This window comes from Macaca mulatta, chromosome 7 (assembly GCF_049350105.2).
Source record: "Macaca mulatta isolate MMU2019108-1 chromosome 7, T2T-MMU8v2.0, whole genome shotgun sequence".
Taxonomy (NCBI): Eukaryota; Metazoa; Chordata; class Mammalia; order Primates; family Cercopithecidae; genus Macaca; species Macaca mulatta.
In genome coordinates, this window is record NC_133412.1 from 116,553,164 (window position 1) to 116,569,290 (window position 16,127).

General features: G+C 32.3%; 1 pseudogene; it reads left to right on the plus strand.

Moving 5' to 3' along the window:
• The window catches only part of LOC100427248 (tubulin beta chain pseudogene), a 33,665-nt pseudogene extending 21,489 nt beyond the window's left edge, over positions 1-12,176 (plus strand).
• The last annotated feature ends 3,951 nt before the right edge of the window (positions 12,177-16,127 follow it).

The window sequence follows — 16,127 nt, forward strand, 5'->3', positions numbered from 1 at the left end:
ATATACAAATATTGTATTTATTTAACCAGCTAAGTCTAACACTCTGGAGGAAAATATAGCCTCTAATATTTTTATCATTAAAAAAAAATCACTGATTTTACAGGAAAATATGTTTAGCATAATTTTTGTAAATATGTATTGCAGAGGATAATTTACAAAAATCTTAAATAATAGTAAATAATCCTAATATCTTTTTAAGCAATATATATATTCATAAATGAAGGAAAGGTCATATGTGGAATAAATGATATTTTCCTTGATTTTATTCTTTAAAATGGCATAAGGAAGAGAATATATTTTTGTTCTTAATTTTGATTTCCTGATTATAATTATTTATGTGTGAAATGATATCAGACTTGACTACTCATACATAATAATATTAAAATTTATGATGTGCTTCTTGGAAACATAAAGCTTGTTAGAATTATATTTCTGATTGGCATTGAAAATGAATTAAAATGCTTTTACAATATGTTAAAACATTTTATTAATATCCATTTTACATCACTATCATTTAAATAGTAATATATTCTATTATTAATTTTAGTAGCAGTAAGTCATTAACTCGAGTATATTGCTTTAGGAATTGAAAAGTAATTTTAAAAGATTAAAAGTAAAATATTTTTTATTTTAAATTTATTCTCATTAGGTTAAGGAACAATATACTTATCTTTACATGAACCTTAAAAATTTAATTGAAAAAATTGATTTATTCTGTCGAAGATGTCATCAACAGAAACTTCTGACTGTCTAATATACATGACAATGATGTAAACTAATCACCTACTGACGCTAAGCATATGCTTCTCCCTACACTTAGGACAAAGATGTGGACAATACAAAATTTCACAAATGAATAAAATTGATTTGTTGGTAAGAGACTCTTAAGAAAACACAAACCATGAATACAATAGTGTATGCTTGTCTGTGGAAAACTACAGAAGATATTTGGCAAGAGAAACCTTAATGGTGATTAAGAGCCAGACACATGACTATCAGATGTAAGAACAGAACAGGTACAGAGTATGAATGCAAATTATTGAGAGAGAAACAAACTTTATATGTTACAGGGGCAGTTTGGCCAGGATAAGAGTAGTAGAAGTCAAATGTAACAGTGTTCACAAACCACAAAGTTTAACTGAATGATTAATAGGTATGTTTGTTTTAGTTTACCTATCCAGACTAATTATTATTTTTTTTTTTTTAATTTATGGAAGAGGAGGGGGCTAGGAGGTTTGGCCTTGCAGTTAGCTCCCTGCCCTTTCAGTCTATTCTTTAAAAATGTGCCACTTAATGCAATTAATATTACAGCAGTAAGGAAATTTCTTTGATAAGGTCAAGCCATTGTATAAGCATCTCTCCTTCATAGGGATTCCAACTTGATAAAGCAGCTGTTCGTGCTCTTCATGAATTTCCACTTCAATACGCAACTCAAAACCCATTTCTTTTGTAAAGTCTGACATAAACTCCCACAGGAAGTTTAAGTTTTTTTTTTTCACATTTATACCGTTTTAATATATTTTTATTATAACATATACAATTTTATAGTTATAATTTGAGTAGATGTCAGTCTCCCTGTTAAATTACGTCTCTCTAATGGATAACAATATATTATTTTGATCCACACGACTGGCAAGCATAGTGGATGTTCAATATATTTTGGCTTACCTGAATAACGTAATTGCAACACTGTTTTTGAATCAAGTACAATGTAGAGTGATTATAGATTATGAGAATAAAAAATAAAATGGTGTTAGGGCGCGGTGGCTCACGCCTGTAATCCCAGCACTTTGGGAGGCCGAGGCGGGCGGCATGAGGTCAGGAGATCAAGACCATCCTGGCTAGCATGGTGAAAACCCGTCTCTACCAAAAATACAAAAATTAGCCGGGCGCGGTGACGGGCACCTGTAGTCCCAGCTACAAGGGAGGCTGAGACAGGAGAATGGCGTGAACCTGGGAGGCGGAGCTTGCAGTGAGCCGAGATCGTGCCGCTGCACTCCAGCCTGGGTGACAGAGCAAGACTCCGTCTCAAGAAAATAATAAAACAAAAAAATAAAATAAAATAAAATGGTGTTCCACACTGCAAATTTTGAGTATCATGTCAAGTACTTTGAAACTTAGGAAAGAAGGGTGTTATTTCAAAAGGGAACATGCAGGACCAGCGTGCCATGAAAGCACTACCTTTACTTATCTATTTCCTAGATGACATCAAGCATACTCTTTCACTTACAGAAATAATAAATGACATTACCTTCTTAGTAGAAATGAACATTTATAGTTTGCAATAGTGGAATGAAATTACATAGAAATGTCTTTGTTGAAAATAAATTATGGATGACTTATAAGCTTTAGTACTTACAGAGGTATTAAACCTCAGTGTAGTATTCAAATAGGTTATAATATCTTCTCTCTGGTATCTCATTTTATATGTACTAATTGAACAGCATGCATATTTTCTTGTTCATATACATTTTCATGTATTGATGTTTGTTTTTGAAATTAATTGTAAACCAAGGACTTTTTTTTATATAAGTTAAGGTACAAAAAAATAAATATAGGGAGCAACTTTTGAAATGTTGGCATTTCTATTCACCTTCCCCACTATCTTTTAAATTTTAATAAGCTAAGATTCTGCATTAATTATGTAATTATCTTAAATCCACAAATTGGACAGGGATTCTTGTGCTACATTACAATTATCTGCACCTATTTCACTGTGGCAAACTTGCTCAATGGGGACAAAACAAGTTCCTCTAAAAAGAACGATTTTCACCAGTATACAAACATTAAGACAAAGCAATACTTGAGAGAGCGCCATTGAGTGTACCTGTGAGAAATGCAAATTGTTAAAGATTTTTTTATTTTAGAAAACTTTTCCATGAACTTTCCTTTCATTATCTTAGAAGTGACAAGGCATTTTAAGTTATTTTTTTTACAACAATATAAACCTACATTCAATTTTGTAGTCAGGTTATTATATCAAAAAGAACTCATCTTATTTTTAAAGACAAACCAAATTCAAAAGTCTGCATTCTTTTAAGAATAAGCATTTTTCTTAAATGTATTCAACGTTTTTTGAGTTTGTTTGTTTCTTCCTTGAAAACATTATAAAGATTGCAAGGACTTCTGAGATGGAATAGCACCAAAGAAGCCTTCTGAAGTAAAAAAAAAAAAAAAAAAAATTGTAAAACCAGAGATACTTGAAGTAGCTAGGTAGACTCACTGCTGCGTTATAGAAATGAAATGTGGTGCTTTATAAAACAAAAACAACAGGTAGGTATAGTTACTGGTTACCTCATGATAGTCAGATTTAAACAAAAATAAGATCAGAGAGACCAAAAGAAACAGCTGCCAAACTAGGAATTACACCAAATTTTGTTCATCCGCATAGCATTATTATTTTATATTGTATGCCACATCCCATATCTTGATCACAGGATCTGAAATGATTTTTAAAGACAAGTGAAATATTTATATTATTTTAATCTATCAGCTTTTAATATCGTGAGAATTCCTTACAAGGATGAAGATTTATTACCCTCATTCACAGTTGTTTATATTATATGGAGTATTATCTGACAATATTTTCCTGAAAGTGAATGAATAATTGTAGTTTAAATTTTTCAATGTTTCACTTATTTTTGTGATAAAATGCTGGAGATTATGATAAAACATCCTCTATGCTATAAACACAAGTCAAATTATTTTATCCTTCTACTAAGGGCCCAGGCATAGCTTTCATTTTGTTGCAATTTGTTCACTCTGTATCTTTTTACACATTGAATTTGTACATGAAATTATGTTTGTTCTAATAATTATTGCATCACATTATTAAAAATAATTTAGAACTTCATTTTATCTTTCAAAATAAACTAAAAATGAAATTCTGTGCTTTATTATCCTTTTGACCATGTACATCTCCTAAATTTGTGGACTGCTGGAAATTTATGTAAATTAATTTTTGGAGTAGGAGTTGGAGCCTTGAAAACTTAACAGAGAAAGTGACATGTGAGTGACTGTGAGAGTTATAACTGGTAAATCAAAGAAGCAGGAGCATACTGGGTAAGAAAATAGCAAGGCTTGAAATTGTATTAGTGCACAGCAATTCCATAGAATATAAAGCAGTTCTTGTGTAGTTAAAATAAAGATTATAGTAGCTGGGCTTGTGGGGAGTGAGTTATTATAAGATTAGAAATGTAGACTGGGGCCATGAAGAGATGGTCATGAATACTTGGGAATTTGAGTTGTATATTATAATCAACGGGAAGCCATAAAAATGTTTTTTAGCATGAGACAAATACCTCAACATCAATGTCTAGAAATTTTATTTTCACAGTCATATATTGCAAGAATTGAATAGTGAGGAGTCTACTGGAAAGCGAGTAATAATTTCAATAATCTGATCAGTACCTCTGGAAGAGAAAAGGAGGGGAAACGTAAGGAATATTGGTAAGATAATTTTGACAGAACTTGACTTTCCATTAATGTGAGTGTTTAAAAATAATTAAACATGACTGCAATTCTAGGACAGTTGGCAAAGAAAATAGTCCCATAGCATTACATACCGTGCATGTTATGTTGATAATAGTTCAGCCATCACATATGGTCTCCATACTTATAAAAGATGGAGAAGAAAGGAACTGGACTATTCACAGGGAGTTTTATAGTTTTACCCTCCGAAAGACATGCAGCACTTCCAATACATTTCCTTGTCCAGAGAAAAATGAATTAGCTCTATCTAACTGTAATAGGGCTGAGAAGTTTCCCTTTTGCATAGGAAGAAAAGGAGAACCAGATATAGGTGTTCGTTAGTGAAGCTGGCTACAAATCACAGGTTTTCATGAATAAAGACAAAAGACATACTGAAACATATGAGGAGTCATGATATATTTAAGTTAAAAAAAAAAGAATTATTTGAAAAGAATATCAAGCACGCTTGATGAGGGTTGCACTATTGGTATAAAAAGAAAGTCAAACTAGAGCATATGCATGTACATGTACATATACATTCCCACATAACTATACATAAAATGTGTATATATTTTATACAGTCAATTGCAGGATATAGAGATAGACAATGGAAATATTTATGGAAATATATAACTTATTTAAAAAATTGTAATAAGTAATATTAACAATGTTTCAATCGTTGAATGCAAGGGACAATTACTAATAGTGTGGGTCTTCTTAAATTATTTTCTAGGAACTCTATTTTTCTTGGAAGGTATGGTTTTTACTTGCATATGCAGCCTTCTTTTCTTCTGGACATATATTTGTATTATGTGTTTTTTGTTATTCATCTGGTAGGAGGATAAACCATAGCATATATTCAGTGTCAATGGACTAGATTCATATTTAAAGAAAAGAAACCTTTAGATATCTATCTATCTAACTATATCTATGTCTATCTCCATGTCTAGCTATCATTTAGTTATTTATGACTTAGCCAGTGGTGTCTGAATCACATGGCTTATTTTGATATCTTAACTGAAAGATTATCTTTTTATATTAATATGTGGTTTAGAACACTTGTGATTTAGAACATTTTTAGATATTATTAAAGGTAAAGTGAAATACTATATATCAATTGTTTAAATAAAGCTTAATTTTATTAGTGTGTTTTTGAATAAGTAAAAGATTATAATTATTATAATTAACATGCTAATTAAAATTATTTATCTTTTTGTTTCTGTTTAGTTATTATATACATTAAATTCCTAGAATACAAAATTAATAATCAAAGGTGTATGTAGTCGCTAGATTTGTCAGCCAGTTTACTTCCAGCAGTATGTGAAGTTGCCAGTCTCTGATCATATCTATTACTATTGTTTATTTTTATTTTACTGTCTTAACATTTTAAGATCTTATTTTTATTTACTTTTTTATTAACAATAACATTTTTAAATTTCACTTATTTTTACTCTTTTTATTTCTCTGAGAATTAAACTTTTCACATATTTGGTAAACTTCACCTTTTTGTTAAAACTGTTTTATATCACACTCTTTTTGTCATACAATTCTCTTTTTTTCCAAAGTAATTATTGTTTTTTATATTCTTAATGATATTTTTGAATATTAAAATAAAAGTTTCTTGAGACCAGCCTGGCCAACATGGTGAAACCCCGTCTCTACTAAAAATACAAAAATTAGCCAGGCATGGTGGCACGTGCCTGTAATCCCAGGTACTTGGGAGGTTAAAGTAGGAGAATTGCTTGAACCCAGGAGACGAAGGTTGCAGGGAGTTAAGATCGCACCATTGCACTCCAGCTCTGGGTGACAGAGCAAGACTCTGTCTCAGAAAACAATAATAGTAATAATAATAATAAATTAAAAGTTTTACCATATGTGCATACAAGCACAAACACTCAAACACTTGTTTTGCTGTACACATTTTGAACCATTTTCCTAACTTATGTGCATTTCATATTCTGGTCTTTTATTGTCTCTTAGATAGTATCATTGTGTTCTGAAACTTATTCAGACGTACACGTTAGAGATGGGGGTCTGGCTTTGTTGCCTAGACTGAAGTGCAGTGGTGCAATCATTTCTCACTGCTGGCTCGAACTCCTGGGCTCAAGTGATCTTCCTGCCCCGCCCTGCTTAGTAGCTGGCTATTTTTTTAATTTTTCATAGAGATGGGATCTCACCATATTTTCTAAGCTGGTCTTCAAACGCATTCATTTTTTTTCTTGATTATTAGCTGTGGGATTTGAAAAAATTACTTATATATGCTTTAATATAACATACATAAACAGAAGTCTTAATTTCCCCACCATATGCAATGTGTTAAAATAATTGATATATTTTACATGCTTAGCACAGTGCCTAAAGGAAATTAAATGCTCCATGTATTTACTACCATCATCATCATTTATGTTTTCTCTATTGTTTTTGTGCTTAAATCTTTTCTTGGTTCAGATAAGTGCTAGGTAATGGCAAGAGAATTTCTACATTCACATGTCACTTTACAACTTTGACAAATTTTATGACTTTCTGGACTTATTGTCCTTTGAAAATAAAGCAACAAAATAGGATTTCTGTCATAATTTCAACTATAATAACAAAAATAGCAGGTTTTTACGTGAATTTTCTGTAATCAATCTGTCATATGTTTGTAAAACAAAGGACTGCTAATCAACATTATTTATTCTCTTACAGAAATGTAACCTTTTAACAACAACTAAAAATATTTTCATTCATTATTTAAAAGAAGAACTTGACATTCAAATGGTTTTGAATTGTAATGTTATTTTAAAAGCAGTACTATTTTCAAAAAACAGATTTATACAAACATATGAAAGGAAAGATTGCCATTATATAAGTATTTCCCTATTTTAAAGAGTAAGTACAGAAAATAAAATGCAGAAGTAAAATGAAATACATAGATGAAATTGATAATTTCAAGATTAAGAGAAAATAATTAATGAATTCTAAGTATGTATACCACTTATCAGCTCACTCAAAGAAAAACATAGGTCCATTCACAGAAGAAAATACAAGGAATAAACATCTTTAGTTGTTTGCATAGTATATGAAAATTCTTTTTGTTAATGAATATCTTATAATAAGTTTCATACTTTTCAGAAATTAAAACTTTATATCTTGATTTTCCTGCCTCTTAAAATTTGATCCTGCATTTTCTACTACTTTATGATTAATAGTGATGGAGATTGCTTTTTTCCTATGTTTCTATTTCTACCTCTACATAATTATAGAAATTATAGCTAACAATGTTTGCAAAACCCTTTTGCTTCTTGATTTGGTCATGTGACAAGACAGTGAACAGTGGGATGAAAAGCAAATGTCATATAACAGTTTGAATAAACTTTCTTAAAATCTAGTTGGCATTCATACTTTTCTCTCTATTACTTTGTTCCTTTCTCTACCATCTTGGTGATTTTGGTCACGTAATAAGGATAAGTGTGCAATAAGCTGAAAGTAAACTTGATCCCAAAGAACTTTGAGAAACATCATGATAGTAGCATCCTTGTATTACATACACAAACACATATACAAATGAGATCAATATTTTCTTTAAAACAATGCTATTTTACTTTACTGTCAGTTTAAAACCAATTTTAAATTTGCTAATACATAAATTTTATTCATAATTTGGTAACCCTATATGGCATTGACAGTCCAAGCCAAATATTTGATATGCTATTGCTGTGTATTTCAGTCATCTTTGTAGAAGTTTTGGAACCATGGGCTTAACTGTGACCAGTTACATCTAAGTTGAAGTAATATGTGCATGTCTCATCCCTGTCTATTTCCTAGTGGAACACTACCTTTAAGACACAAATGGTCCAGACTATCCAGTTATAAATCAAGGAAGGGCACAATAATTGCATCAGACATTTTGAGAGTGAGAAATGAATTTCTATTGGTTTAGGCCATAGTGATAGGGCTGGGAGGAACCTGACTCTTGCTAAGTGGTTTAAATGCATTTGCTTCATTTTCTGATTTCTCTGAAGTATAGTATAGTAAGTCTTTTATATAAGAAATTATTGAAGCCCACAAGAAAGTCCTAAATGTTTTTTAACAAAGTGCTTTAACGCTGCAGACAAACTCAACATGTGTTGGAACTGCAGGCAACAAGAGGAAGCAGTCCTTTACAACGGGTGTTTTCTTGTGGCAAATGTCTATAGGATGTGATCCCATGAGGTAATACACTCAGAGAAAAAGAGAAAAGAAAGGAGGAAAGGGGAAAATAGAAAAAAAAAAAGTAAAAAATGTGTTATTTCATTAGTGGTAAATTGCAACAATGACAATATTTTTAGACTTTGTAATTTGGAATAAAATCAGTTAAATTGTATCTATATCCTGATATGTTGTAAACATTGATTTTTTTTTTTCTAATTAATTGAATGAACACTTTTACACAGAATAAAATGTAAAGGACTATTTATCTCCATTACTTTTCAGCTATAGCTGTTTTACCTTTTTGGCTATTTGACTCCTTGAAAATACAGTTTATTTTTCTCAATGGAAAAGTCGTAAACGGACTTCTAAAGTGAACAATATAATGCAGAGATACTGAAATATAATGATTGAAATGTGAAGTCAGTTTTAAACTGACTTCTAAAGTGACCAGAATATTGCACCGATATTGCAATGTTCAAATAATAAGACCTTAGATTGATGTTTCCCAGTGGAAGAGCTAAGAACCATGAATATGCTCAAGTACAAGGAAAAAAAGCAAGAAATATCCAAATTAAGCAATCTAACATATTAATTTCAAGCTGAAGTTAATAAACTGAGTATGCTGAAATAGAAGCTGAGAAGAATGGAAGGAATTTGGGTAGTAAGAAGAAGTAAAAATCTACTTAATGTAAATTTTCCAGGAACAAGGAAGCATAAGAAATAATTCATTTCAACATAGTTTAGTTCTGTTTGGAAGGAATTTATTTATTCAACAATAAATTTTTAATCATTTGGTATAAAATTTGTTTTGAGGATGATAGAGCTGATGACTACGGATGATACAGTAGCTGAATTTTGTATTTTTAGCCCCATGAAAATTGGCAAATGAAAATACTATATTTTTTAAAAGGGTAAAACAATAAGAGGGAAATATTATTCGTCAATTATAATAAAACTACAAAATTAGTAAAAATTCTGACATTTTATAATTACTATTTCATTTGTGAAAATCACTATATCACAGTACACTAAAAAATCATTTATGAGCCTTTCATGTATAAGTCAAATAGCTGTATAAAACTTACAGAAAATTGCCAATTGTTTTGCATTAATTCTTTTTTTATAAAATCTTTTCTCAGATATAAAAACATTTTTGGGGGGATTTGAAATTGTTTGAATTTCAATAATTTTCACAGGAAATTGTATCTTTAACTATATTTTCTAAGAGCTGTAGAAATATTCCTTTCTTTTTCAGTTCAGTTTCTTTTAAGTTGAATATTGTTTTAATTTATTCATTCACTCATCCATGCATTCAATCATTCAAGAAATTTTGAGGATATTCTATGTATAAGGCCTGGTTCAGATCTTGAAGTTAAAATGTTGAGACTACATTGCAGATGTGGTCTCTGCTCATGTGGATCTTACAGTATGTAGAATAGCCTATCCACATTTCAGAGGCAATGCAAACACAATTGCAACATGGATAATATTCAAGGAGTCTAACTTTTAAATTCTTTATTACGAATATTCAGAAAAAGTAAAGCTATATTTTTATATTTTCTCAGGTAGTTTCCCTACATACTGGCATTTATTCTAAGTTTAAAATGTATTGATCTAAATATGTCTAAAATGTTCATCCTTCTGTTAGACTACATACACCTTGACTGGTGCTGGAAAGACAAGTGATAGAAACAATTGCACTATGTTAAAAACTCCTGGACTGGAACAACTACTTCTTAGTAATATTTAAAGTATCTTTGTAACTTATAATGGTGGCTTATGCAGAGTTAGTGCTCAAAACTTATTTTAGTGTGTACCTAGATGAGTAAACCTGAGCAAATTTGTGACATGAGGAATTTAACTTTACATTTTGCTGACCTCCACTTACCAACAATTAATAGAACACAGTAAAGAAATAGAGACAAATTAAAAATAGAAATAAATGAAAGTAAGCTGCTTCTACATTTATAATTTTATCCAATGGATGGATATATAGACAGACATAGATGAATACACAGAGATAGATACAAATATAGATATAGATTAACCCCCCTATTGTCACCTAGAGACAATTGTGCCCCACAGTGCACATTTGGCAATATCTGTGAAAATTTGGCTTGTCACATTTTGGGGTAAGAGTGCTACTGGCATCTGACAGATAGGGCCCAGTGTTATTACCAAACATATTACAATATACAGGAGATGCTCTACCCCCCAAAAAATTGTTTGGTTTTGAAATCAATAATGCCAGTTATGAAATATAGCAAGGTATTTGATGTAAACACAGATACAATACATTTATCTTAATCTTCATAAAAAATAAATTATAATTAACAAGTTCCCTGAGCAATTACACTTCCATATATACGCACTATGTATACAAATCTGTGTTTATAGAATGCAGATACTTGGTAATCTTTATCTACTCTTTAATATGATAGCAAGACAATGTTTACCCACATACAATAGCAATATTAATGAAAGCCAAAGAAACAATAAATATCAGTCATTAAGTAATCTCAAAACAAGAATTTCGACGTAGAGCAAAGAACATTTCAAAGGTGGTTTAAAAATGCCTTTTTCCCTTTTTTCATTTATTTTACTTTTCTTTCTGTTGAAAACAAAACAGCTGTCTTAATTTTCTATCTGAATTCTGATTATACAAGTAAATTCATCATAGTTTTTCAGAGCATTTAAATAGGATCATAAGCACACTCAGCATTCTGCTCTCACCCAAGGTGTCAGACACCATGCTAGAGCCCCACAATGCCACTCTCTAAGTCTCATGGCAAATGCAGATGAGACATTTTGCACTGATAATGAAGCTTTCTATGACACCTGCTTCAGAACCCTCAAGCTGCCCATACCCACCTACAGTGACCTAAACCACCTGGTATCTGCCACCATAAATGGGTTCACCACCTGCCTGCGCTTCCTAGGCCAGCTGAATGCTGACCTGAAGAAGTTGGCCATGAACATCGTCCCATTCCCCTACCTGCACTTTTTCATGCCCGGCTTTGCCCCACTGACCATCGGGGCAGTCAGCAGTACCCTGACCATGGCTGAGCTCACTCAGCTGATGTTTGACGTCAAGAATATGATAGCTGCTTATGACCCTCCTCCCTAACAGTGCCTGCCATTTTCAGAGGCCACATGTACACATGGGAGGTGGATGAGCAAATGCTCAATGTTCAAAACAAAAACAGTATCTACTTTGCTCATTGGCCCCCAACGATGTGAAAACAGCTGTCTGTGACATCCCACCCCAGGGGCTAAAAATGTTTGATACCTTCATCAGCAATAACATGACCATCCAGTGGCTGTTCAGGCACATCTCGCAGCAGTTCATAGCCATGTTCAGGTGCAAGGCCTTCCTGCATTGCTATATGAGTGACGGCATGGATAAGATGGAGTTCACCGAGGCCAAGAAGAGCATGAACAGCCTTGTGTCTGAGTACCACGAGTACTACCAGGATGCCACACTTGAGGAGGAGATAGAGTTTGAGGAGTGTGCTGAGGAGGAGGTAGCCTAGATCCTTCTGTTACTGGGTAAATAGTAGGAGTATGGGGATTCTCTATTTACTTACAGTGTGTTCTGGGATAGCCATGTCTCCCTATGCACTTGTTCTTCATGTCTTTACCTCACAACTCATTGCATTTTAAAGTATTTTCATAGTATGTGGTTTTGCCTAATAAAGCATTCTTATAGAAAAAAAAAAGAAGGTTATTTGAAAAATATAAAGTGTGTTATGCTTTTTGTTAAAGATAACTATAGGGTATTGCATATACAATTGCCCCATAAATAATTTTATAGACGAGCTCTAATTAAAGAAAATTGGGTCATTTCTCATCTATATCACAAATTTTACTTAGACCATAAGGAAGGTCAAATTTCATTTTAAAAATCCAGCCATTATGTCATTGAGTATTTAGCTAATTTAAGAAATTTGAGTGTACTCCCAGTGGGAATAAGGTTTTTGTTCAATTATTTATGTCCAATAAATAGGTAATAAATGTTTTCCATGTGGCAAGCATTGACCTACGTCCTATGGACACAAAAGTTGATAAACTAAACATGGTTTTAGTCTTCACATATTATGTAATCTAATTAGAAAGACAAAGTATGGGTAAAAATTTTAAAAATGAATAATTTGGGATTTTGAAATGTGATGACAAGTAAACAAGGTGTTATGAAAATCACAGCAAAACTGGAAGACCCAGACTTAGTGTCGTCACACAAGTTCATCTACCGAGTTGATATTTACCCTCAGTTCTTAAACATGAAAAGAAGGCAGAGAGGAAGGCTGAATAAAAATAAAATTGTAAAAATATTCTGATAAATGAAAGAGTTCAACCTGCTGTATCAACGGTCTCCAGAGTAGAGTGCTCAAGATGATTTGTTGAGGATTAAAAATAAATTGTTAAAAATCTTATTTATAGTTATCTTTTTATCTAGGGAATAAGAAAGGCAATAACTTTATAAATGAGTAATGTATTAATTGATAGTAGCAGGTGAATCCACGGCCATACTAACATTTGAAATGAAATAACAGTAAAGTGAGAGATCTACAAGATAGACAATTGCAGTGGAAATTTATCATGCTTCTTTTCTCTCACTAAGGCTGCTTCAATTGACTATAGGTTCCATTGTCTACAATACTGAAATTTGGCCTTATATAATAGATGAGTAGTTTTCAATGATTCTTGTTTAGAAACTGAGGCCTCAATGTAACGATGATACTGATAAAAAGAAGCAAAAAAATTAATACAGTTGTATTGCTCCTCTTTAAAGTGTTCTTCTCAACCATATTTTGGTATAAAAATAATGGCAATCTAAATTGAAATATCAAAAGTAGCAATGAGATACAACATTTGGCATTATTAAAAGATTATCTGAAATATAAATTTTTGAGTAATCTTCTACTAGTATTAAAAATAAATTATGCCCTTTGTGTGTATTGTACCTTGATATTTTCACTAAGGATGATATGAAGCCAAAGCATATTTCATTTAATCACTTTACATAATTATATAAATGTTAAGTATAATAAGAAAAAGAACATATTGGAAGTAACCTGGGAAACACCAACAACTGAAATTAATGGATGTTGCTGCAACTTTTTCACTCCTGATTTTGGTTACACTCACAACTGGCAAACTCCTGGTTCTTGTCCCAAGACCAAGAAGAATAAGGCAGGCAGACACCAGAGAGTGAGTCAGGCAGAGTCAAATTTATTAAGTGACAGAAATGCTCTCAGCAAAAAGTGGCTTGCCAGTTGCAGGGCTAAGTTCAGGGGTTTTTACAGAGTGGGACAGGGGAAGAGTGTGCTGACTGGTCTGCCTGCACTCAGAAGACATGATAGTGAAAAGAATCAATTGGAGGCAGAGGTGAAGGCTTGACCTGGAACCTTGGCCCAGGAATAGTCAGGAGCTGAAGTGAAGGCGTGGCCCAGGGTCTTGGCCCGGGACCAATCAGGGGCTGATGGGACATTACGCTTTATGCAAATAAAGATTTGGCCCACAATCACAGGAGACAGACATATATAAAATGAGTGAAAGGTAAGGACCAATATGGAGGAAGCAAGACAAAGATGAACCAAAGAGAGAGAAATGTGTCCAAAAGAGAAGTGGAATTTGTTCATCTGGGCTCACAAAATAGGCCTTTCAGTTCAAGGACACGCGCTCTTTCTTATCTGAGGCCTGCAGCTTGATTTTCAGGCTGTTCTTGGTTGGAAGGACTTTTGCCAAGGAGCCACCCTAACTGCCTGCCTGACTGGTTTCTTCCTTCCTCTTCTCTCAATATCACCGATAGTGTTAATCTACATGTCTTTTTCCTAATTGTTTCACCTTCCAACTCTCCAAAACTCATGAAGTAACTACTAATCAGGTTGATATGATTAGCCTGTGCCTTATTTTTTACAGTTTTAATTCTATTATATGTGCATATATTCTCAAAAAACAGATTTTTCATATTTTCTTATTTTTTGAGCTCTATATAGTGTATGAAGTCCTTGAACATGTTCTCTTTTCAAAATTGTGTTGTTGAAAATATCTGTTGATTTATGTTACTACAGTTCATTTTCTCTTAATGTTGTACACAGAATTTCATTTTGTTAAAATATCACAATTTATTTTCTTTTCAATAGGCACTATATATAAATCCTTTTTTCATATAATTCCTTTTTTTATTTTCATTGACTCATAGGAGATATTTATGAATTTACTCTGTTTATATCTTAACATTTTTTATAAATTGTGTTTTGCCTTGTATCATTCTTTAGGTGGTCTCTGATGAGCAGAACTTACTGATATCAAAGTAGATAAATTTTTAAATCATTTAATTTATAGATTATATATTTTCTTACTTGAATAATTGTTCCAACCTGCAGTTAATAAGTTTATTGTCCCTTGTACTCTATTAAGAGCTTTATTTTTTTGACTTTTAATTTTAATTTTATTTTACTTTATTTATTTATTTATTTATTTTGAGACAGAATTTCACTCTTGTTACCCAGGCTGGAGTGCAATGGCGCGATCTCGGCTCACTGCAACCTCTGCCTCCCAGCCTCCCAGCTTCAAGCAATTCTCCTGCCTCAGCCTCCTGCGTAGCTAGAATTACAGGCACCCACCACCACGCCTGGCTAATTTTTTGTATTTTTAGTAGAGATGCGGTTTCACCATGTTGGCCTGGGTGATCTTGAACTCATGATCTCAGGTGATCCGCCTGCCTCAGCCTTCCAAAGTGCTGGGATTACAAGCATGAGCCACCACATCTGGCCAATTTTAATTTTTTAACCAGTCTAAACAGATTTGTTTTTGTTTAGTTTTCAGGCAAGATCTTCTTAATGGTCACCTAATTATACCAGCATTATTTTCAGGAATATTCAACTCTTTGCCTACTGAACTGTAATACAATATTTGCCATAAAAAAATGTAGATAAGTGTAAATATATGTTTGATTGGTTCTCTATTCTGCTAAATTAATAGATCTGTCTTCTCTGTGTGATTCCACATTATTTGCAATTCTACAATGTTTTAGTGAGTCTCGATCTGTAATAGGGCAATACCTCCAAACTGTTGTGCTTCCTCAGATGCATTTTAGCTTATCTTGAGTCAAATTTCAATTTCAGATTCTAGGGCCTAGAAAATTTATTTAGGTATGCTAGTAACAGTTCCACAGAAACTACAGATCAACTTGGGAGAAATTGACAACTTTATAAGAGTTTCTAACCATAAATATTGCATAAGTCTTTATGTATTTATCATATCAATGTAGATTTTGCAATTTTGCCAGATTTATTTCTCATAATTTTATTGTATTTAGTTATATAATAAATGATGCCTTCTTTAAATTTCTAAATTATATGGTTGTGCAACCAACTGAATCACAAAAAGTATATAATAAGTGTATGTTTAATTTTAGAAGAAACTGCCAAACTGTTTTCTGAAGGGACTGTGCCATTTTGCATTTCAAGCATCAGTTG